Here is a 22,603-nt window from a genome sequence, read left to right on the forward strand (position 1 = left end):
CACCAACACTTGTATTAATTGTTTTTTGTTAGTTAGTTTGTTTGTTTTTAAATGGTACCTGCCCTAATTGGTGTTCTGGCTAACAGCTTTTACCAATGCCTAATGGAAAATGATGGAAAGCTTAAAAAAGAATCACAGAACACTCACACCTGTACATTTTTTGTAAATTGGTGCTTATATTTAACTTAGTCATCTAAATGCAATTCATTTAAAAATGTTCAATTAGTCCTTCTTAGCATTTGTCTGTAGATTTCCAGTTAAATCCATTTCAGTTATTGTTTTTAAAAAAGCATCTGAAATGAATGTATTTTTCTGGATTGCATTTACAAATAAAATTTAGCACCTTTATAAAGTCCAACTGAGTTTTCCTCAGGTAGGCGGATTCAACCAGTAAATTAAGCTCTAGCTATCTGATTACATTTTAGTTGCTGGTGTTATGTATCATTCTCTACATTTTATCTGGATTACAATTATAGACAGCAAATATTTGGCAGTAGCATGAAAGAACGTTCCCCAATCTCAAAAACAGAAAGATATGGTAAATTCAAGCATTGTTCGTAACAAGTGAGATAACTTTTTTTTAAGTTAAAAGTTCAGGATTTATAATCTTATTGGTCTATAAAAATATAAATTTGCATATTAAAGGTGGGTTTTAGTAATAAACACAGCAGTTTTGTTTGTTTTCTGTTTTTTGTTGCAAGATGGGTGTCTTGAACACTTCCAGAAAACAGAATGAAGTCTCTTCTGGTGATGTCAGTTTGCAGTGTTCCAGTATTTACTGGCTGTGTGCAACTCCTGGCCGGGAATCTTTGTGGAAGTTTAAAAACAAAATGTAAACTAGGTAATACACTGCTTATCTTCTAGCAATAAAATAAAACATTGCTGAGAAACATCTAGTATTAGAGGACCCCCAAACAGGTGCCTGTTCAATGCTAGTCTTCTTTTTTCCCTATCCTATACTTTAGTTATCATCTTTGTTATGTGACAATTATCCAGAGGAACACTTTATCTCAATTATTGTATTTCTTCCCTTTTCATTTTCTTTGGCACAGACAAATTAAATGTTTGCTTTCAAAGCATGAATTGGAGTGTATGTGTATGGTTTTCCCCCTAAGGAGTAAACTTAATTTAATTAATAAATTCAAAATCCCTTAGGTAATAGGAAATATGCACAATTATTACAAGCCAATGTGTGTGGGGTAGGGGAAGAAGGGAAGATGACTCAGCAGGAGGGAGAAGCAGATAACATATGTGCAAATGGAAGTTAGAATCTGGGCAACACTCCAGGAGTAAAGGGTGCTAAGTTAGTCTCAAACAACTTGCATTGCCCAGGTGTATTCATGTCGAGCCAAGAGAAGGTTGCAAGCTTGTTGTAGATGACTGGTCCAGCTCATGTGAGAGCATCTTACTTCCTGCTTTGGGCATGTGTGGGAGAGCAACATAGGTGCGCTGGCTGTAAGTAAACTTGATTTTTGAACAGCCACACTTACAAGCCAGAATCAGCAGGGAGGATTTGCCATAACAAAGTGCTTTCCAGGCATCACAGTGTTCTCTTTAAAGAGGCAAATTGCCTCAGTGCACTCCAAATGTGATTTGATTTACAAACAGTTGATTTAAAAGACAGGACCGTAGTGCTGAAAATACCTCAGAGTTCATCTAGTACAACATCTCCATTTTATAAATAAAGAAACTGAGGGTGACAGGGGACAAATGACAGGACTAACTAAGCAAGCTGAACAGGTTAGGATTCCCAAGCCTCCTGACTACCAGGGCAGGGCTCATCCCACAAGGCCACACCAGTGATTTCTTAGAGCAAATTCGTATGTATTTAACCTGAAAAGAATCTGTATTCTTTTCCCTAAATTCCTCACCTACTTCAAAGATGATCTTTTGTAATTTTATAGAGTCTGGCCCATAGCATTTTGAAGTGGACCCTCAAAAATTCACTGTCCAAGTATTTTTCTAATCTTAATGGTGATAATAAGGAAAAAAAAATAATGCTTCACACTTGCCTAGGGCTTATTATGTGCCAGGCATTAATACAGGCATTTTATGTCAACTAACTCACAAAAACCCCTATCAGGAAGGGACTATTATTCCAATTGTACAGATGAAGAAACTGAAAGCAGAGAAGTTAAGAAACATGTCCAGAATGTATATGGTTGATAAATGATGGCGTTGGGATTTGGACAAAGCCAATAAACAGGACTTTAGAGGCTGCGCACTTAAATACAGTGCTGTATTTCCTCCGGAAAAACTGTTATCCTACATTACTACTTCTCTATGATAAGGATAAGGAGATTTTTCTAGTGGCCACATTAAAGCAATGTGTTGAATCTAGTTTCTATCCCTTCCCTTATGGTAGTTCCTATGGTGGGAGATCTGGCAGTGAAGATTAGAGAGCCAAAAGATACCAGGTGTGATCTAAATTGCACTGTAAATGCTCCTCAAAAGAGGCCACCTTGGAGAAGGCAGAGATTAGATTTTCTGCAGTTTTATTACACTTCAAGAAATACAACATTCTTCGATTACTTTAAGTACAGGTCTTCAATATGGAAAAAGCAATGCAGTCTAAGTAAAACGGAGCAGTTACGTGAAGTCAGGTAAAACAAGCAGGCTATTATTTCATAAATGACATTTTAATTATCACCAGGAGGCCATTAAGAATGCATCATGGCAGTTTGCTCGTTTCCTTTTAGAAAGATAATATTGACAAACTGCTATGAAATTGCAGTTCAGAAAACAGTATAAACTGAGATTGGTAATAAAACACACATCCACTTGTGTACCCTAAAGCAATGATGAACAATTTGAAGAGAGAAGACAAAGTTAAAATTATATTTTTTCTTTTTCAGGGAGAGGCAGAAGAGAAGTCATTTGCAGGAGGACTGTTAGGTCTGTAAATTTATTACCTATGTGAGTTACTTGATGTGTTTAGCATAGTAATTTGAAGTTTCAGCCATGCAAGCACAAGCCACTCAGTTGCCGAATGCCCTTGAATGCCAATGCTGCCTTCTCGAAAAAGTCCAGAAGATTGTCTTTAGTGACCTCCAGTCTGGAGGATTTCAAAACAGCTTAGCTTTGGATATAGTCCTGACTCTCAGCAAGGATGACTGGCATAACTCCAGAAACTTCAGTCATCTTTACAAATTTCACAGCTTCCTCCCTTGGTGACCAGAGGACATTAGAAAAGTTTTTCATATTTAGCTTCCGTCCAAAAATTGAAGGGCTTATTGCTTATCATGACTGGTTTTCCTCATGATTAAAACCAGCGCAACTATTCTTTGCCAGTGATGTGGGTGGTTACTCTAGGCACTACAGGAAAATCACTCAAGCCACTTACCTTTTATCTCTTTCTCCCAGGAAATACTTTTCGTATTGGTCTCTTTGGTTATTAAACCAGAGGGGAAAAGCCGTGGTGACTGATTCCGTTATAGGCTAACCACATAAAACAGAGAAAATTCTTGAGACATCCTTTAGACACAATATAATTTACTTTTCTTTCCTTAGAATTGTTCCAAAGATAGGGATATTATTAGAATCTAGGGATCATCAGGATTCCTAGGGGAAAGGTGAAGATGAGTGGTAAATTGCAATTCTGTAGCCACAAACCAGGTTCTATTTTTATTTCAAGATACTCCCCACCTCTCGCCTTCTTCTCTATATTCAATAATTTATTTCTTCAACAACTATTATTATTAAAGAGACACTTTCTGTGCCTAGATTAATCTATCTCCAAAGAGACTTTGGTCTAAAGAGGAAGTAAAAGAAACACATAAATAAATAGAAATGACAAAGAAAAAAAGAAATGCCACGAAAGTGATATATAGAAAATGATGGTTTTACATGATATCATAAGACACCCAGCAACTGTTTCAAGAAGGTATCTTGAGTACAAGTGTGTATCCCCATTAAAAAGACCTCATTGAAGATGTGGTATATATACACAATGGAATATTATGCAGCCATCAAAAGGAATGAGATCTTGCCATTTGCAACGACGTGGATGGAACTGGAGGGTGTTATGCTGAGTGAAATAAGTCAGTCAGAGAAAGACATGTATCACATGACCTCACTGATATGAGGAATTCTTAATCTCAGGAAAGAAACTGAGTGTTACTGGAGTGGTTGGGGGTGGGAGGGATGGGGTGGCTGGGTGATAGATATTGGGGAGGGTATGTGCTATGGTGAGCGCTGTGAATTGTGCAAGACTGTTGAATCACAGATCTGTACTTCTGAAACAAATAATGCAACATATTTTGAGAAAAAAGAAAAAGAAGATAACAGGAGAGGAAGAAAAGGGGTATATGTCAGAGGGGGAGACCAACCATGAGAGATGATGGACTCTGAAAAACAAACTGAGGGTTCTAGAGGGGAGGGGGGTAGGGGGATGGGTTAGCCTGGTGATGGGCATTGAGGAGGGCACGTTCTGCATGGAGCACTGGGTGTTATGAACAAACAATGAATCACGGAACACTGCACCAAAAACTAATGATGTAATATATGGTGATTAACATAACAATAAAAAATTTAAAAAAAATAAAAAAAAATAAAAATAAAAAAAAAAAAAAGAAAAGACCTCATTGAAAAGCTCAAAAAGATTAAAAACAGGTTTTAAACTATAACTATAAGGATGACAAAAACGAACAAGAGATCTCACTAAAATTCTGGAAGGTAGAATGGATACAGTGATAGTTAATGTACTCACATATAGCCATGAACCAGAATATATTAAGAAAGGGCTTCATCCAAGTGGAAGAATGGAGTCCTTGCCCCCACAGAAGTTGAAAGAGGCTCAGAGCTCAGAGGACACAGGGTAGATGAGATCAAGATGACACAGGGAGCTAAAGGTAGAACCCTAAAGATCATTTAACCCAAAATCAAAAAAAGAAGTAAACAGGGGCGCCTGGGTGGCTCAGTCGGTTAAGCAGCTTCCTGCGGCTCAGGTCATGATCCCAGGGTCCTGGGAGCAAGTCCCACATCGGGCTCCCTGCTCAGTGGTTCTCCCTCTCCCTCTGTTCCTCCCCTGCTCATGCTCTCTCTCTCTCTCTCACTCTCTCTCTGAAATAAATAAATAAAATCTTTAAAAAAAAAGTAAACAGACCTCTCTGATGAAAATTAGGAAGGCAACATAGGAGCTGGAGCATGGGTAAATCTCTCTTAAATGAAGCATCTGGGATCTGAAAGATTAAGGCTGGCTCCCTAAACTGAGGCTACAGATATGTGGGCAGAGATCATAATGAACTTCTAATTTTTAAATATAACTAGGCCATGAAGAAAAAGCCTTCTTTTCAGAAAAGCCTGAAACATAAAATGTGAAGAACAATGATAAGAACGTAAGAGTCAGTCAGGAAAATTTAACACAAGAAAGTCGTTACAAACAATAAAAATCAGAGAATAAGAAACTATTCAGAAATTTAAAAAAAAGTACACATGATGAATGAAATTTAAAGATACTTAAGTGGAGAGTTGGGTGATAAGAATAAGGAAATTCCTCATATTAGGGAATAAAGGGACAAATGGAGAGAAAATATGAGGGAAGATAAATAACTCAGGTCAATCCATGAAGACCACATATGACTAACAGGGGTTCCAGACAGGATAATAAACATGAAGGATTAAGTGTGCAAAGAAACATTAAAAAATATTATTTTCCAGAGCTGAAAAACTATCTTCAAATGGAAAAGATCCACTGCAGTTTTGGCACAAACACCTTTTTTTTGAAAAGTAATATACGTAGACCTATTGTGAAATTTCAGAATACCAGGACAAGGGGTCAACAAACTTTCGTTAAGGATCAGAGAGTAAATACTTGAGGTTTTGTAGACCATAGAGTCTCTGTCACATTTACTTTACTATCCTGTTATAGCACAAGAGCAAACATAGACAATATGTAAGTGAACGAGCATCACTGGATTCCAAAAGAACTTCAGGTGCAAAACAGCTGGTGGACTGGGTTTGGCCCTTGGGCCATAGCTCAGTGACCCCTGGCCCAAAGCAGAGAAAATGTTAAAAACAAAGAAAGCAAAAGGATAAACAAAAATGAAAAACAAGCAAATAGCCAGATAACCTATAAAGGAATAAGTATCAGAATGGTATGAATACTGATAAGATAGTGGAATGGTGATTCAAAGTTCTGAGGAAAATACACAGAGTCCTGCACCTAATTATTTTTTTTCTTTTTTTTTTAAGATTTTATTTATTCATGAGAGACAGAAAGAGGCAGAGGCAGAGGGAGAAGCAGGCTCCCTGTGGAGCAAGGAGCCCAATGTGGAACTCGATCCCAGGACTCTGGGATCATGACCTAAGCCCAAGGCAGACACTTAACCAACTGAGCCACTTAGGTGCCCCTTGTGCATCTAGTTAAACTAGCGAATGGGAGGGCAAGACTTCAGACAAGGACTCAGAAATTTACCTCGCAAATATGTTTTATGAAGAATTTACTTCAAGGTGAACTTTAGTAAGACCAAAGAGAGAAACAGGGGGGAAAAAACCCCACAAAAAACAAAATAGAACCCAGAAAAACAATATATGCAACCTATAAGTAACCCTGAGTGAGGCAAGGGAACAGAAGGCACTGCAAAGATGGTATTTGGAAAAATTAAAAACTTGACTGAATACATGACATAATACAGCATTTGAAAGAAAAAAAATAAAGGTACAAAAAAGACAAATAGTGACAGTAGAAAAATCAATTAGAAAAAGAAAGCATTTAAAACCCAAACAGGAAAGGACACATAATCATAACATTCTGCTTGTCTATGTAATGAACAGATGAATATTTGCATGGATTGTCAGGAGAGGAAATCCTGGTCCATGCTTTGGAAAACTGAGAAAGCAAGCACTGGGAGGGGAATCAAAATGATTTTAAGATGGTGAGAACATGGACTGCACACATTGTAAAAGGCGAGATCAGAGGGCCTTGTGTGTTATGCTAGAAATTTCTGATTTCTTTTTTCTTTCTTTTTTTTTTTTCAGAAATTAGAGGCTACTGACAGCTTTAAACACAGAAGTAACAAAAGTTCAGTTTCTGACATACTGGTTTAGTGGTGGTAATAGACCAGAGGTAGAGGTAGCGAAGAGTGAAGGCAGGGAGAACTTACATGGGGGACATGCAACTGGGGAGTTCCATTGGGCCTTTTGTTGCAGAACTAAAATAGCATGGTAACCAATAAGAAGGCATCAATACTGTGCATCCTAGAACTCTTTCATGAGCTTTTGTTTGAAGATGACCAACTCTTGTTTATCTTCCAAATGGGGAGGGGAATGCAAGAAAACATTTTGGGTTTGGTATCTCCAAGAACAACGTAGAAGCTGAAGATACTTGGAATGGCGGCACCTGGGTGGTTCAGTTGTTAAGCGTCTGCCTTCCCAGGGTCCTGGGATGGAGCCCCACATCGGGTTCCCTGCTCAGCGGGAAGCCTGCTTCTCCCTCTCCCACTCCCCCTGCTTGTGTTCCCTTTCTCACTTTATCTCTGTCTAACAAATAAATGAAATCTAAAAAAAAAAAAAAGAAGAAGAAGAAGATACTTGGAATGGAGTAAGCAGAGGATATTCTTCAAACTTCAAGTTTTTATTACAGAGTTCCCAAACTTCCACACCTCCAGTAAAAAACTGAATACTGTCCAAGGTCTGAGAACTTTTGTTCTTGTTTTCATTCATTATAGCTTTAGAACTAACGCACTAAAACTGTGGTACTGATAGGATAGGGCAGCTACTCTTGTTAAGGGTATCCATCCTCAATTTCAGTCTCCAAAAAACATATCAGATTCAGGAGTTTGAGTGGGCAGATACTTGAATCTGCATTTTGAACAGATGTTTGGTAGCTCTGGCTTCACCTATACTAACAGGACTATACATACTTAGTCAATATCCCTTCTTTTAATCTACCTACATCTCACATTACATAAACATTCTTTGCCGTCAGTTCTGCTATCAGTTTGTGGGATGAACCCTGAAGCTCAGATATAAGCTTGTCATTTTTAAGATAATGTCCTCAAATTCTACCAAATAATTCCTACCCTTTGCTACCCTGTGTTATTTAACTTGGCAGAGAACTTTGGGCAACATTTTCCATAATTTTTCTCCACCAATTTGGTGCCATGCTGTTTGGAGTCAGAGCAAAAACAAATTACCTTAATGTGAAACTATATATAACCTGTGGAAAGGTAAATATTTAATTGTGCCTAAATTTAAGGTGGTATTTGATTTCAGGATAAAATTAGGTTCAAGAAATTGTTCTGTTTTCTGAAATTATCTTTCTTTTTAAACCGTCTTTACTGAGATGTCTGTTTACTCTCTTATCAAGTTTAATTACTGCTTTTAAAAAGCAAAGAACTTAATGTTTCACACTCTGCTGTCTAACCTGCTCAAGAACAAGTTTCAGAGAGATTGTCCTATGTGAGTTTGACCTAGAATATAGGTATTCATTTGGTTTCTATGCTGTTTTCCGCAAAAGAAAACTGTGCTCAGTTCAGATACATTTTAGCATTGCAGTCAGTTAATATAAATGGGAATTATTTTCATTTTTTTTCACTGTATAGCACTAACATTCACTGAAGAATAAGAAATGCAAATAGAAGTATCTGTGATGAGGCACTCAAAGCTTTAATAATGGATTAGGGGAAAGTACAATCTTGGGAAGCAGAGGACTGGTAGGCTCTCAAACAGGAGCATATGAGGTTAGAGACACTAAGATATTCTTCAGTAGAGTGATGGGTCTGAGACTTTATTTGTCCCTAGGATTCTTCAAATCCAGAGGAATTATAACCAGAGAGTAACTTTGTAATTCAGTTCTCCTTTGGTGGGTTATGGATAGAAGTCAAAAGGAATGCACATGAATCTGGATCTAAACCAAGACTTTTCCCTATTAGGAAGTAAGTCCCATAAGGACAGGGACTTTGCCTAGTTCACTGTTCTTTCATCAGTTCCTAGAACAGAACAATTGCTCAAAAAATATTTGTATTTGGGAGGTAGGAAGGAGGGAGGGGAAGGAGGGAGGGAGGGAGGGAAGGAGTGAGGGAGGAAGGGAGGAAGGAAGGAAGGTAGGAAGGAAGGAACTAGGAAGATACCACACCAGTGAAGTATATACCTTGGTATTATTAGAGCAAAAGAATGAAGCCCTGAAAATGAAGTGTAGTCGATTCTGAGGACACAAGAATACCTTTATCAGTCCTCTGGTTCCAGGAGCTTCCATCCTAAAGGGAAAAGCAGATACAATGTGGTGGCTATTTCAAGGATGTGGACTAAGTACTATGGAAGCAGAAAAAAAAAAAAAAAAAAAAAGAGTTAGTAATGAGTAAAAGTGAGACTAAAATCTAAGTCCTCTAACTTTGAATCCTATCCCTTTACATGAAGGTTCTGTATTTGTTAGGTCCACCTTGGTAGGAAGTATTACTAGTTTTCACTCCCTATTGCTTCAAGTTTTAAAGCCATATTGCAGGTGATGTCTAGCATGCCTTTTAGCAAGTTACTAGGACAGACTATTGAAGAAGAATAGTAAACTAGCTTTCTTCTTATTTACCAATTACTTCCAGAGCTCTGATTGTCATCCCGATGCCATCAAGAAATTCTGATCTTGCCCCAGTGTCCAATAGTGTTAACAGTGCTCAACCTAGCCATCACAATAGCCACATGGATGGGTCTATCATGTAACAGGGAGTCAGGGTGCAATATAAGCTAGCCCTCAGGGAATCATACAGAACTGTTTTTATCTATGCTGCAGACAGAAATCTGGATGTTTCCATGTGTGCTACACATGTGAATGTACCTCACCTGTGTGTTGAAGTGGAAAAAAGCTGGAGAACTGCCACAATAGAGAAAAGCCTATTTTAGGATGCAATAAAAGTTCAAGACAAGATTCTTTAAGTAGGAATTGCTCTTGAGTTGTTGGTAGAGGAGAAGCTAACCAAAGAGACAAACCTAAAAAAAAAAAAAAATGTACAGGTAGGAGAGGGAATAGGACTTTGATTAGTTATGTAAGGTCCAACAAATTTATTCCGTAGCACTGACTAATTCCTGGGCATCCTCCAGTTTGAGAAGTGTACATTTTGCTATTTTTATTTGCTATTATGACATGTCCTAAGATTATTGATAATCTGATACATTTTTGTAATGCTTTACATAAAATAGCTAAATTAAGTGAATTGCTCTGTGGTCTAACAACTAATTTTAGAAGATTTGGATCACAATGCTGCTGAGTCCTGACAACTTGCAATACAGTCATCGGCACAGCGTGGCTAACCCATTCAACTCCACACACAGAAAGCAAAAAAACTTGTAGTTTTCCTAACCCACAGGATTTTTTTTTTTTTTAAGATTTTATTTATTCATTTGAGACACAGAGAGAGAGAGAGAGAGAGCATGAGCAGGGGGAGAGGCAGAAGCAGGCTCCCCCCTGAGCCAGGAGCCCGATGCAGGGCTCGATCCCAGGGCCCTGGGATCAAGACCTGAGCTGAAGGCAGGTGCTCAACCATCTGAGCCAGCCAGGTGCCCCCTAACCCACAGGATTTCAATCACAGAACCCATGCAGTGATATAAGAGACAGAGAAATAAAGGAAAAGGTAAACAAAATGCACACATCATTAAATGGTTTAAATATTGGCAGACTCTTGAGATTCCTAAACTGTTCTCATACTTCTCATCTGCATTTAATTGTAAATGCAATTGATATTGGATAACTTGATTTCTTAATGGTTAGATTCACATTTATTAGAGTAGGGATTTGAGAACAAGGCTTTCAAAATATCAGGCTATTGTGGTTTTGCTTGCATATATCTTTACAAGGTTTCTTCAGCAATCTTCAATCCAATATTCCTAGAGTCTTTGTGATATCTGACACTCTGTTTTCCTCCCCCATACAGAATCATTCACTTGGTAAAATTTGCATACGTCTATTTAATAATCCAAGAAAAATAGGTATGTGACACTTTTTTATTTTTAATCACCATATAACTGACATAGAATATAATATAAAAACAGTATATTCTAAAAACCTCTTCTAAATATTAAATTATTTTGGATTTAATGGTCTTCTCGGGATGTCTTCAAAGAATTGTTCAAAGTTAAGTAACTAAATTTGCTTGCACATTAATTTAAACTGTATTTATTGAATGCTTTTTATGAATACAGTATGTTAAACTCTAGGGATATTATGGTAAAGAAAACAAACTATATGTTCTCAAGGACTGTATAGTCTAGTGGCCACGGAATTAAATAGAGAATTGCAGTAAGGTTCGGTGAATACTGTGAGAAGAGTTTAGGAAAGGGATATGGTATAGGTATAGTGGGCAGTTGGGGAAAGCAGCCTGGAGAAGTAGCCTCTAAGTAGAGGCCTGAAAGGTAGAAGGAATTAGTTTGGTAAATAAAGGTAAAGGAGGGTGGTGAGGAAGTGACTATATGAGAGGAGTCTAGGCAGAGGAAAAAGAGCTATGAGAGGGCATGGCCCATTTGGGGAGATATGGGGGATTAAAACTCAATGTCTGGAAGAGAGGACATGACACTACAGAGGACAGTCAAATAAACTTTATTAAGGAGTTTCAACTTCCTTTTGAAGGCTAGGAAGATCCCTGAAGGATTTTTAAGCAAGGCAGTAAACAATTGGATTAGTACTAGAGAAGGATCACTATGATTACAGTGAACGAAGTAAAAAGTGGTAAATCTGGAAACGTGGGAGGCAATTGGTGGTGTTGCTTTTGATTTGGATAAACATTCTGATGACCTAAAAAAAAAAAAAAGCAAGCTGTTGGAAAGTGAGACTGGAAAGTGGACATGTTTAAGGAATAATTTAAGAAGTAAAACTGCCAGGATATAGTGTTAGGTTATTTAGAGGAAAGGAGACACCAAAGTTGGTAGACATTTCTGGCTTGGGATATTAGCTACCCATTCACAGGGACAGATGAGTACCCCAGGATAGGTTTGGAAGAAGACGATGAGCTAGTTTCAAACACATTGAGTTGAATTCTTACAGGGCATCTAAGTGGAGATGTCAAGAATGCATTAGATTCATGGGTGTGGAGTTTAGGAGAGAATGTGGATGGGAAATTAGATGTATATAGATTTTATACGTAACAGTCAAAGTCCTGAAATACTAGTATTGCATGTACTCATAGGATATGACCTTGTACTTGAACACCACTAAAATCTGTTCAAGTAAAAATCAAGTTCTGGAAATGAAGGCTTCCATATGGCTATTCTTTTTATGATTTGTATAAAATTTTATTCACTACCTTTTTACTATCCGTTTGTACCTTGGTATACTTTGAGGACACATTTTCCCCTTCATTAAAATTATTTCCATATCTGTATAAAAAGCCATTCATAGTCTAGCATATAAAGTAAACCAGAATCTCCCTAATCTGTTGGAGATTACCGATGGATGACCATTTCATTCCTCTCCTTAGTCTTTGACAAATATCCAGAGTCCAGGAGCTAAGAGAGGCCAGAATGAATAAAATAGGTTTGAACAAACATAAGAATTTTATAAAGCCAATAATACTGATTTTTAACATTTTAATTGCTACCAAAACAACGTAACTATTTCTTTCACTCTACTCTTCCAGTGAACAGTATTACTAACCAGTAAACTCTTAGGTAGTCTTCTGGAACCTCTAGATTTGGAATGAATACTGCAATATGCCATGTCTGGCTTCCAGTAATTCCTGTATCCAGGCCTCAGGTTCTCTCCTAATTTGGTATCTGGAGTCTTTCCCCAGAGTGACACTGACAACTACACAGACAGGTCATGTTAACCGTGCCTCCTGTGGCGATAAGACTTCATTCCTGTTTGCTCTTCCTATTTGGGGTTGTCATAGGGCATTTTCTGAGCCCTGCATTTCGTTCTTTCTTTCTTCCGATTTTATTTATTTATTTGAAAGAGAGATAGCGAGAGAGAGAGAGAGAGAGCATGAGAGGGGTGTAGGGGTATAGGGAGAGGGAGAAGCGGACTCCCCAAGGAGCAGGGAGCCCGATGTGGGGCTCGATCCCAAGACCCCGGGATCACGACCCGAGCCAAAGGCAGACACTTAACGACTGAGCCACCCAGGTGCCCCCTGAGCCCTGCATTGGTCAGAGAAATTCTTTCTTGTGAACTTCAGACTTGTGCCTTTTCCTATACAGAATACAGAATTATCCACAGAAGTTGAAGAGTCCATCAGAATCCTCTAAGCAGAATGCTCACATACCCAACCTTCCATCTAACTCTTTAATGCCAGAGGGTGTTTTTATTTGTAAATATCTGGGTGACTCCTTAAAAAATGTTATTATTGTATCTTAATAATCTTTTCAATTTACCTAGATAAATATATGGATAATTGAAGACACTTTTCTCTCTCCAAAGCCCTACTACAATTGTAACAGAGGACTAAAGACGGGGGGAGGGGAAGGAAGGGCGAGAACAGAACAAGGACAGCAGCACAATTTTAGAAGAAAAAAATAGAGAGCTAACTAACCTTAGCAGAAATAAGAAGCAGAAATCTAGAGCCTGCATAAAGTTACCAAAGAGAATCAACCAATATATACTGTGGGCCCCCTGAAGGTAACTGGGCTTAAGTGCAAAGCTGAAACAGGAGAGTTAAACAGAAGTTTGCTCAATGAAGCTCTGAGCTTGTCAGCTCCTTTCCCTCACTCTAGGGCACCCAGAACACAGGCAGTAGGCATGAACCCCGCCGCGGGAGACGTCAGTACTCTGCTCTGGAGAAACTGAATGGCCCTAGGGGAAGAGCTGCTAACAGTGAAGTCTGAAGATGCTCCCCCTTCCCCTGAAAAGCACCAGGCTGCTGGCTAGTCCCCTTGAATACAGCCTACCAGACAAACAGCCCTCTTCCAAACATGGAGAGGTCTAAGACCTCTCAACTATGTCCCAATGCCTCATACCGGAATACACACAGCCAAGAATCACTTGGCCTGTGTAGAAACCTCCAGCATCTAGAGACCAAAACAAACAGAAAAGTAGAAACAAGGGGAAGGAGAGACTGTTCTGGGAACAGAAGAAAAGTGTTTTAAAATATAGATGTTATATCTGTGAAATAACATAATGGCATATAAAAGACTGATCAACAGATTGAAGCAAGAAGGGAAAAAGAAACCTATAAATCGTCCTATGGGTTTATGTCAAAAATAGTATCCACCAGCATTTTGTAAAATTATTGGTGCAGTTGAAAAATTTAGCAATACAGGGGCGCCTGGGTGGCTCAGTCAGTTAAGCATCTGCCTTCGGCTCAGGTCATGATCCCAGGGTCCCGGGATCGAGCCCCGCGTCAGGCTCCCTGCTCAGCGGGGAGTCTGCTTCTCCCTCTCCTCCCAGCCCGTGCTCTCTCTAGCTATCTCTGTCTCTCTCTCAAATAAATAAAATCTTAAAAAAAAAGAAAAATTTAACAATACATAATAGAAAATTAAGCAAATGCGGGGCACCTGAGTGGCTCAGTTGGCTAAGTGTCTGCCTTCAGCTCAGGTCATGATCTCAAGGCCCTGGGACTGAGCCCTGTGGCGTGTTCCCAGCTCAGAGGGGAGTCTGCTTTTCTCTCATCCTCCCCCCTCCCCCTGCTTGTGCTCTCTCTCAAATAAATAAATAAAATCTTTACAAAAAATAGAAAAAAAAGAAAATTAAGCAAATGATAAAATGAGGCAGTTATTAATTTATGAAAAAAATGACATATAAAATCATAGTACATCACTTGTCTCAGGACTGAATAATGCTTACATAATCATAAGAAAATAAACCATGAGTGAATTTAATAAAAAAAATATTATTACCTCTGAGGGGAAGAGAGAGGTATACGGTATATGAGGGACACTGTATGTGGCATGTAAATGGAAAAGAGCTAAGAATATATACACTAGATCAGGAGTCAAAATATAATTTCTAAAACAGATAAACCAACAAATAAGAGTGCAAGAATATGAGTTTAAAATGTGTAGTCCCATATCAGCTTGAATTACTAAATAAGTTAATAGTGGTGGTCTTAAAGGAGGAGAATGTGGGTTAGTAACAGGTATAGTAGGACTCTTGTTACTAAACGTTGGCCTTTTTTATGCTACTTGACTTTTTAAATATGTTCATACACTACTTGGTCAAAATAAAAATAAAGTAAAATATATTTATCTGGCAATACTTTAGGGAAAGATGCAAATTTAATTCTATTTTTTTTAAGATTTATTTATTTATTTTAGAAAGGAGGGGCAGAGGGAGAGAGAGAGAATCTTAAGCAGACTCTCCACTGAGTGTGGAGCTCTACACAGGACTCAAGCTCACCACCCTGAAATCATGAGCTGAGCCGAAATCAAGAGTTGGATGTTTGACTGACTGAGCCACCACGTGCCCCACAAATTTAATTCTTGAATCTGATTCATCCTCTTATATTGTATAGTAAAGCAAATGTGTATTGCAATAAACTAAATATATCTCTCAATGGTCTCAAAGATTTGAAAATGTGGGTCTTGGGTGATCATTCTTTTTTCTTTTTAAAGATTTTATTTTTGTATTTGACAGAGAGAGAGACAGCAAGAGCAGGAACACAAGCAGGGGGAGTGGGAGACGGAGAAGCAGGCTTCCCGCGGAGCAGGGAGCCCGATGCGGGGCTCAATCTCAGAACCCCGGGATCACGACCTGAGCTGAAGGCAGATGCTTAATGACTGAGCCACCCAGGCACCCCGGGGCAATCATTCTTAATCACTTTTTTCACAAGAATATTCTTGGCATTCTTTCTGAAATTCACCTGCTGAGAAACAGCATTTCATATATTTTGCATAAAAGGTCTTAGAAGTCCTGTCTTCCTCATCTCAGGAAATTTTAGTTGTTTACTTTAAGATAATGTAAAAATCCTATTTTCTTTCAGTACTTTGGGAGCATCCTTAAGATATATTCAAATTCTGACCAAAAGAAAAAAAAAAGGATATATTCAAATTCTGCATCCTTACTGGATGCTAATGTAATTCCAACTTTAAAAAAATTTAATGGCTGAATGTTTTGGACAATGATATCTCCCCTTTACCCCTGACACAATCACTTTCTCAAACCTTCCTTTTCCAAAGCAAAGAAGTTCAAATCTTTACACTTTGCAATGTAACCTATGAAACATAATAACACACTTGGAAGGATTTACATTAGGGAAACAACAACAAAAAATACAAGCAGAAAATATTAAGCTTGAATTGTTTGTGTATCAAACAATTCCTATGGGCTTGTTCCCATCCATATATAATATAATCAGCACAAAAGCTTCCTTCCTGTAATGATGACGGAGGCAAGCTAGATTCCCACTTAGCTGAATCTCTTAGATTTGAACACGAGGAATTATCAACAGAATCTGTCCCACAATCAAAGCTACATAGACAGTTCTACTGCCTAACTGTTGTAAGGATTTGAAAGGTTAACTACCATACTCTTGTTTTTCTAACCCAAATTCTGGAAGAATATAATCTTTTTTCTTCTCTCACTCCTTCCTTTCCATATATTATAATTCCCAGAAGATCAAAAACCTTTTCTCTCCTTTTGAAAGATGTCTTGTCTTGAATACTTTGAAGCAAGTCTTTGTGAACATTTGATTTAGTCTCCACACTCAAAACTGAGTGGAAATGCTACGTTCTCTCATTTAAGGGCATTTTTGTTTAAATCTGAGAGCCTTTTCACAAGAATAAGACAAAGGAAAGGGATGGGAAGTGCAGGCAAACTGACATATGTAAGATTGGACACATTAGCAAAGAACCAGGCATATGATAATGTGAAATGGGGGGGGGGGGGCAGGCGAAAGAAATGGGGAAAAATCTCTTTTCACTGAATGTTTTTTATGCTTATTTTGATCATTTAAATAATAAACCTTTTCTATCAAATACATTATTAGAAAAAAATAAACCTGCATATAGGTTAGGAACTTCATTTTAAAAAGTAAGTCCTATCACATAGATTTTGCTTATCAGGTTTCATTTATTCTTTGCTTTCAGCTTTAGAAAAGGAGTTGAAATTAATTGATTAACCAAGAATTACTTTGGTATCAAAATAATTGATTAACCAAGAATGGGGAAAATTAATGATGATTTTAAGAGCAATCTGATCGAAGCTTTAGCTCCCTGACTCTGAAAAGCCAGCTCCTTTTACAATAAGCAATCCCAGGCACTGGTTACTAGATGTAGGGACTCAATGTTTTAGTCATCAAAGACCTCCCGTACTTTTTCTAATTAAACTGACAGAAACACTGAGGAGTGCCAAGAAAGCTGATAATGAAAAGTACTAAATCTTTTACAAAATTCTGAGCTGAACAAGGCATAGTATCCGGCTCAAAGGAAAAAGAAATACTAATTTTCTTATACATAATTAACTTAAATGTTTTTCTTAAAGGAGCAAGTAATGACAGGAGATGCTCTAATACAGGTTCCTCTTAATTTCAAAAATGAATCTGCTGCCTTCTAGCTCTGCTAGATGTCTATTCTGGGGAGATCTTATCTAGGCTGGTGACCTCAATGTCATTTTTGATGAGACAATAAGACCTGTATGAAGGCCATTCTGAAAGAAAAGAGACCTTGAAATGGACTAAAAAATCCAAAAGGTGAAGCATTATTGATTTAGGGGAATTCTGGCTGAGAGCATTTCTATTTTCTTAAAATCTACAAAGGAATTTATAAAACTTATGAGACCTATTAATTCAAATGGCTAATATTTATTGAATACCTACTGTGTGCCAGGTAGTATATTAGGCAGCAGAAATACAATAATGATCAAAAGCAGAAACAGTCCCTGCCCTTGTGTGGCTCACAGACTGGTAAGGAATATTGGTGCTAATGAAATAACATAAAAATGAATGTATAATGGCATTTGATATGTCGATATATAGATATCCAGAGGAATAAGATTGATTCCAATATTTCATGGCATGTATTGTAGACTAAAGGAGTCAGGAAAGGTTTCTTGAGCTGGTGTCTAATGGATGAGCAGGAGTTCACTGGGGTAAAGAACTGTATTGGGGAGAGGCCAGTGTGGGTAGGGAAAGTTCTTTAAACAACACAATAGGCATGGTGAGCCTAAGATGTCAGGAAACAGTGCATTTCTTTGTGACACATACCACTCTAGGGACTGAAAAAAAATAGCAGTGAACCAAATAGATCTAAATCCTTTATGGAGCTTACATTTATAATGAGGAAAACAGAGAAATAATGACATAAATAAGTAAAACATAAGTTGATTAGGTGTTAAGCGCTAAGGATAAAAATGAAGCAGGGAATGGGAGCAGGAAGTATAAAAACATACCTTTGTGTTTGAATATATCCTTGCTAATATTCATTGTTGTTTTGTACAAATACATCTAAAGTCATGGAAATGGCATTGGGCTACAGATCTTGTTTAGTTTCTTAATTTTTTTTCTTCTTAGAACCATGTTCCTAAGATCCTTCATGTTATTAGTACATGGAATCTTTTTTCTGTTGCATAATATTCCATGTGTCTCCACCACATTTTGTGTGTATGCACTCTCAATGATGGAAAATCAGATTGCCGCCATTCCTTATTCTAAGCCATGGATCCATGGATTTATGTGTGGGTGGGGGGGGGCTGGGGTGACAGTGGAAGAGCAGAGGGGGCTGGCTTTGCATTTTAAAAAAAATGCTGGGGCACCTGGGTGGCTCAGTTGGTTAAGTGACTGCTTTCGGCTCAGGTCATGATCCTGGAGTCCCGGGATCGAGTCCCGCATCGGGCTCCCTGCTCGGCAGGGAGTCTGTTTCTCCCTCTGACTCTCTTCCCTCTCGTGCTCTCTATCTCTCATTCTCTCCTATCTCAAATAAATAAATAAAATCTTTAAAAAAAAATGTTGGATGTAATGTGAAAATTGGAGTGGAGAGAGTCTAAAACATATGTAAGGAAACTATTTAGGAGACTTCCTGCAGCAATCCAGGAAGAAATAATGCATCTTAGACAAGGTGGATGGTAATGGTGGAACTAAGGAGAAATGAAAGGATTCAAATAATGTTTATAAAGTAATGTTGATTGGCCCTGGTGACAGAATGCATATGGAGGTGAGGGAGAAAGATTACACGGACCAAACACTGGTTAACATACACAATTTCACACTGAAATATCCTTTAACAAGCCTATGCAGTAACAATTCACTGAATACCTACTATATCCTATTAACTGTACTAAGAGTTTAAAAGTCCAGTAGAGAGACAAAAAAATGACAACCAAAGTATAATCCTACAATTCCTATGATGAAAACCATAAGAAGGCCCAGGTACAAAGCATACTGAAATCTGTTTGGAGATGAACAGAATTTCACCAGGCAGACCCTGGAGGACAGCAGAGGGAAATGCAAGCACAAAGGCATGCTAGTGTGGACGACTGTAACATTTTAGAGCAATTTTAAGGAATTTGTGTATGCTGGATAGGAATTAATGAAGTGGAAGCTGGCAGGGATGAGAAGGACCATACCATTCTATAGCATAAAAAGAATTTTATGGAAAAGTTGATGGAAGCTATTTGAGCAGAGAAGTAACCCCATTAGATTTGGATATTAAGATTACTCTAGCCCCAAGAGAAAAAAGGCCAGTAAGGATGCTTTCGGTGTTCCCTGAGATGGTTAGAATATGAACAATGACAAGGATACCGGGAACGGACCAGAGGGGATACATTACGAAGATGCTACTCAGGGGTTAGGACGGGAAGGACTGGATGATTACTTGAATGTTGTGGGGAATCACGGGTGACTCCTATGTTTCTGACTGGGGCAATCATGTTCCTAGGTATGACGTTTACTGACGCTGGGACTACAGTGGGGACTGAGGTTTTGAGGAGATGATGTGCTCAAGTTAGGAGAATTTTAGTTTATGTTACTTTGAAGGACAACACAGACGGAGGCGATATATAGGTTTAGACCCAGGAACTAGGTCTGAGTTAGGGATACAGATTTAGGAGCGGGTGTATGTGTAGACTGAGAAGGAAAAGAATTAAGACTAACCAACTTCGTGAGGGACCAGGCAGAACAGTCAGTGTAAGCAAAGGTGAGTAAGACAGAATGGACAAAGATTGTTAAGAGGAGAGGAGAACCAAGAAGAGGAAGAGAGAGGGAGAAAGAGAGAATAGGACTACATGGTATTCCATATATATTCTCTAAATATATAAACATTTTCTAAAATGTTACACTGGTTTATCTCTTTTACATACAAATTCAATTTATCTTTGCATGTGATGGTGTACTTTTAACAAAGAATCCAGGTTTAGAGTGTTTGGATTTTATGGCATCAATAAAGTTTTAATATATATAATTAAAATGACTGCTCTATAAAATTTCCCCTTATCTTGCAGTTTACATGCCCTTGTATTCAGCTTAACATACCCCTCCCATAATTTCCTCTATATTTTCTGCTGTCTTTGCATCTGTTTCTCACGTATGTGGGCTGTTTCTTCTATTAAAAAAAAAAAAAAAGATCTCACCATTTCTAATTTTCATTTTACTCTTTTCCACATCCTCTATACATATTTGTAAATGTATTACATATTTTCCAGGGTCTGACAAGAGCCTGAACACTAATGGAATTAATTACATTAACAATAATAACCCAGATGTCACTGCTTTTTGAAAATACCTCCTACGAGGACCTTTGCCCTTTGCCCAGGGCCTATAATACTGCAGCTGGGCAGGATGTTGCTGCTAGTTTGTCCAGAATTTGAACCCCTTCTCTCTGTTTAAGAAGTCCATCATTGTGTGAATGTTGTGAGAATAAGGATCCTATTTCCTATTCCAGACCTATGAAAAAAATAGCACTCTGAACCTGGGCAGCTAGGGGGCAGACATGTGACCAAATCTCAAGTCTATCAGACACTCTTGCTGAGGGTTATGAATCTGGACAGATTAACCTCAAGAAGCAGAGAGGGATGAAAATGTTTTCGAGCATCCAACAGTGTAAGTCCAGGGGTAAGGCCCTGTGTCCTGGGCTAGCAGTGCCTCTAACTGTCAGAAGTCAGAGACACTTAATAGGGTTCTTCCTTTGTAGTAAGCAACTTTTGCATGAAAACTGCATCATATATTCTATCTCATTAGTAGTCAAACATATCCTTGATAAGTGACATTCAGCATTTTTTCATATAACTATTGGCCATTTGTAGATTTTCTTTGAAGAAATGTCTATTTAAGTCTATAGTCCATTTTTTAACTGGGCTATTAGGGTTTTTTATTTTTTTAATCATTTGAGTTGTAGGAATTCCTTATATATTTTGGAGATTAATCTTTTTTTTCCCCTGCTTCCAATAGCAATTTGTTGATTACTATGTGGCAGATACTGGGGGTCCTAGGACTATAAACATAAATAATAAACTCTTCCTGAATCAAAAGTCTTAAAGTAGTCCAGTTGAAAAGACTTATAAACAAATGATTACAATAGAATTTGATTAAGTTAATAAACCTGTGTTCTCTCTTTCTTTGGTTTCCTGTCTTCCAGAAATACTTACTGCTCATTATATTTTAATGTTTTTTTTTTCTTTTTACCTTTTGACCCCCTTCACGCTTTGCACCCTCCCTCCCACCTCTGGCAAACACCAATCTGTACTCAATCTATGAGCTTGTTTGTTTTGGGTTTTGTTTGCTCTTAGATTCCACGTATAAGAGAGATCATATGGTGTTTGTCTTTCTTTCACTTATTTCACTTAGCATAGTGCCATTGAGGCTACTACCCATGTTGTTGCAAATGGCAAGATTTAATCCTTTTTTTATGGTTGAATAATATTCCATTGTATATACAGTTGACCCTTGAACAACATGGGTTTGACTGCACAGGCCCACTTATATGTGGATATTTTTCCAGAAATATATTGGAAAAAATTTTTTGGAGGTTGAGGTAATTTGAAAAAACTCTCAGATGAACTGTGTCACCTAGAAATAACAAATTAAGAAAAAAATTACCTCTCATAATTGGAGAAACTGTGTATCAGAATCATCACAGGTGTTTTTTTAAAAAATGTAACAATGTTTCTAATACTCTATTATAAATATGACTGTGATATTGCATGCCATAAAAATTTTATAATCATTCATTCATTAGTATATAGGCTAGGCTACTGTGAAGCAATCCAGTCGATTACAATAGGCTACCATAAGGGAATCATATTGCTGCTTCTTTGTTATCAATGCATGAAGCATTTTACCTGGAAATAAATACGATTTTTTTCACATTATCTTTTTATTTTTGATATCTAGTGTTAGTAATACAAGGCATTTTGTATTATATAAGACAATATTGCTGTAGGTACTAATAGACAATTCATCTTATAAACAGATGATGTAAATTTATGGTAGATAAATATAGTACAGCACTGTAAATATTTTTCCTCTTAATGACTTTCTTAATAGCATTTTCTTTTCTCTAGAACACTTTATTATTATTATTATTATTACAGCACATAATATATTTAACATGTAAAATATGTATTAATCAACTGTGTGATCAGTGAGGCTTCTTGGTCAACAGTCGGTATGTTTTTGAGGAGTCAAATGTTATATGTGAATTTTCAACTGCATGGGGGGTTGGCATCCCTAACTCCCACATTGTTCTAGGGTCAACTGTATATACCACAATTTCGTTAGCCATTCATCCACCCATAGACAGGTAAGCTGTTTCTATATCTTTG

General features: G+C 37.7%; 1 protein-coding gene across 2 annotated transcripts in view; it reads right to left on the reverse strand.

The window, feature by feature from the left end:
- The window catches only part of MAGI2 (membrane associated guanylate kinase, WW and PDZ domain containing 2), a 1,300,621-nt gene that overhangs the window by 511,232 nt on the left and 766,786 nt on the right, over positions 1-22,603 (reverse strand). The gene's annotated exons all lie outside the window — the stretch shown is intronic.

This window comes from Eumetopias jubatus, unplaced genomic scaffold (genome assembly GCF_037043125.1).
Source record: "Eumetopias jubatus isolate StellerSeaLion01/CBP00866 unplaced genomic scaffold, mEumJub1_p1.0 scaffold_14, whole genome shotgun sequence".
Taxonomy (NCBI): Eukaryota; Metazoa; Chordata; class Mammalia; order Carnivora; family Otariidae; genus Eumetopias; species Eumetopias jubatus.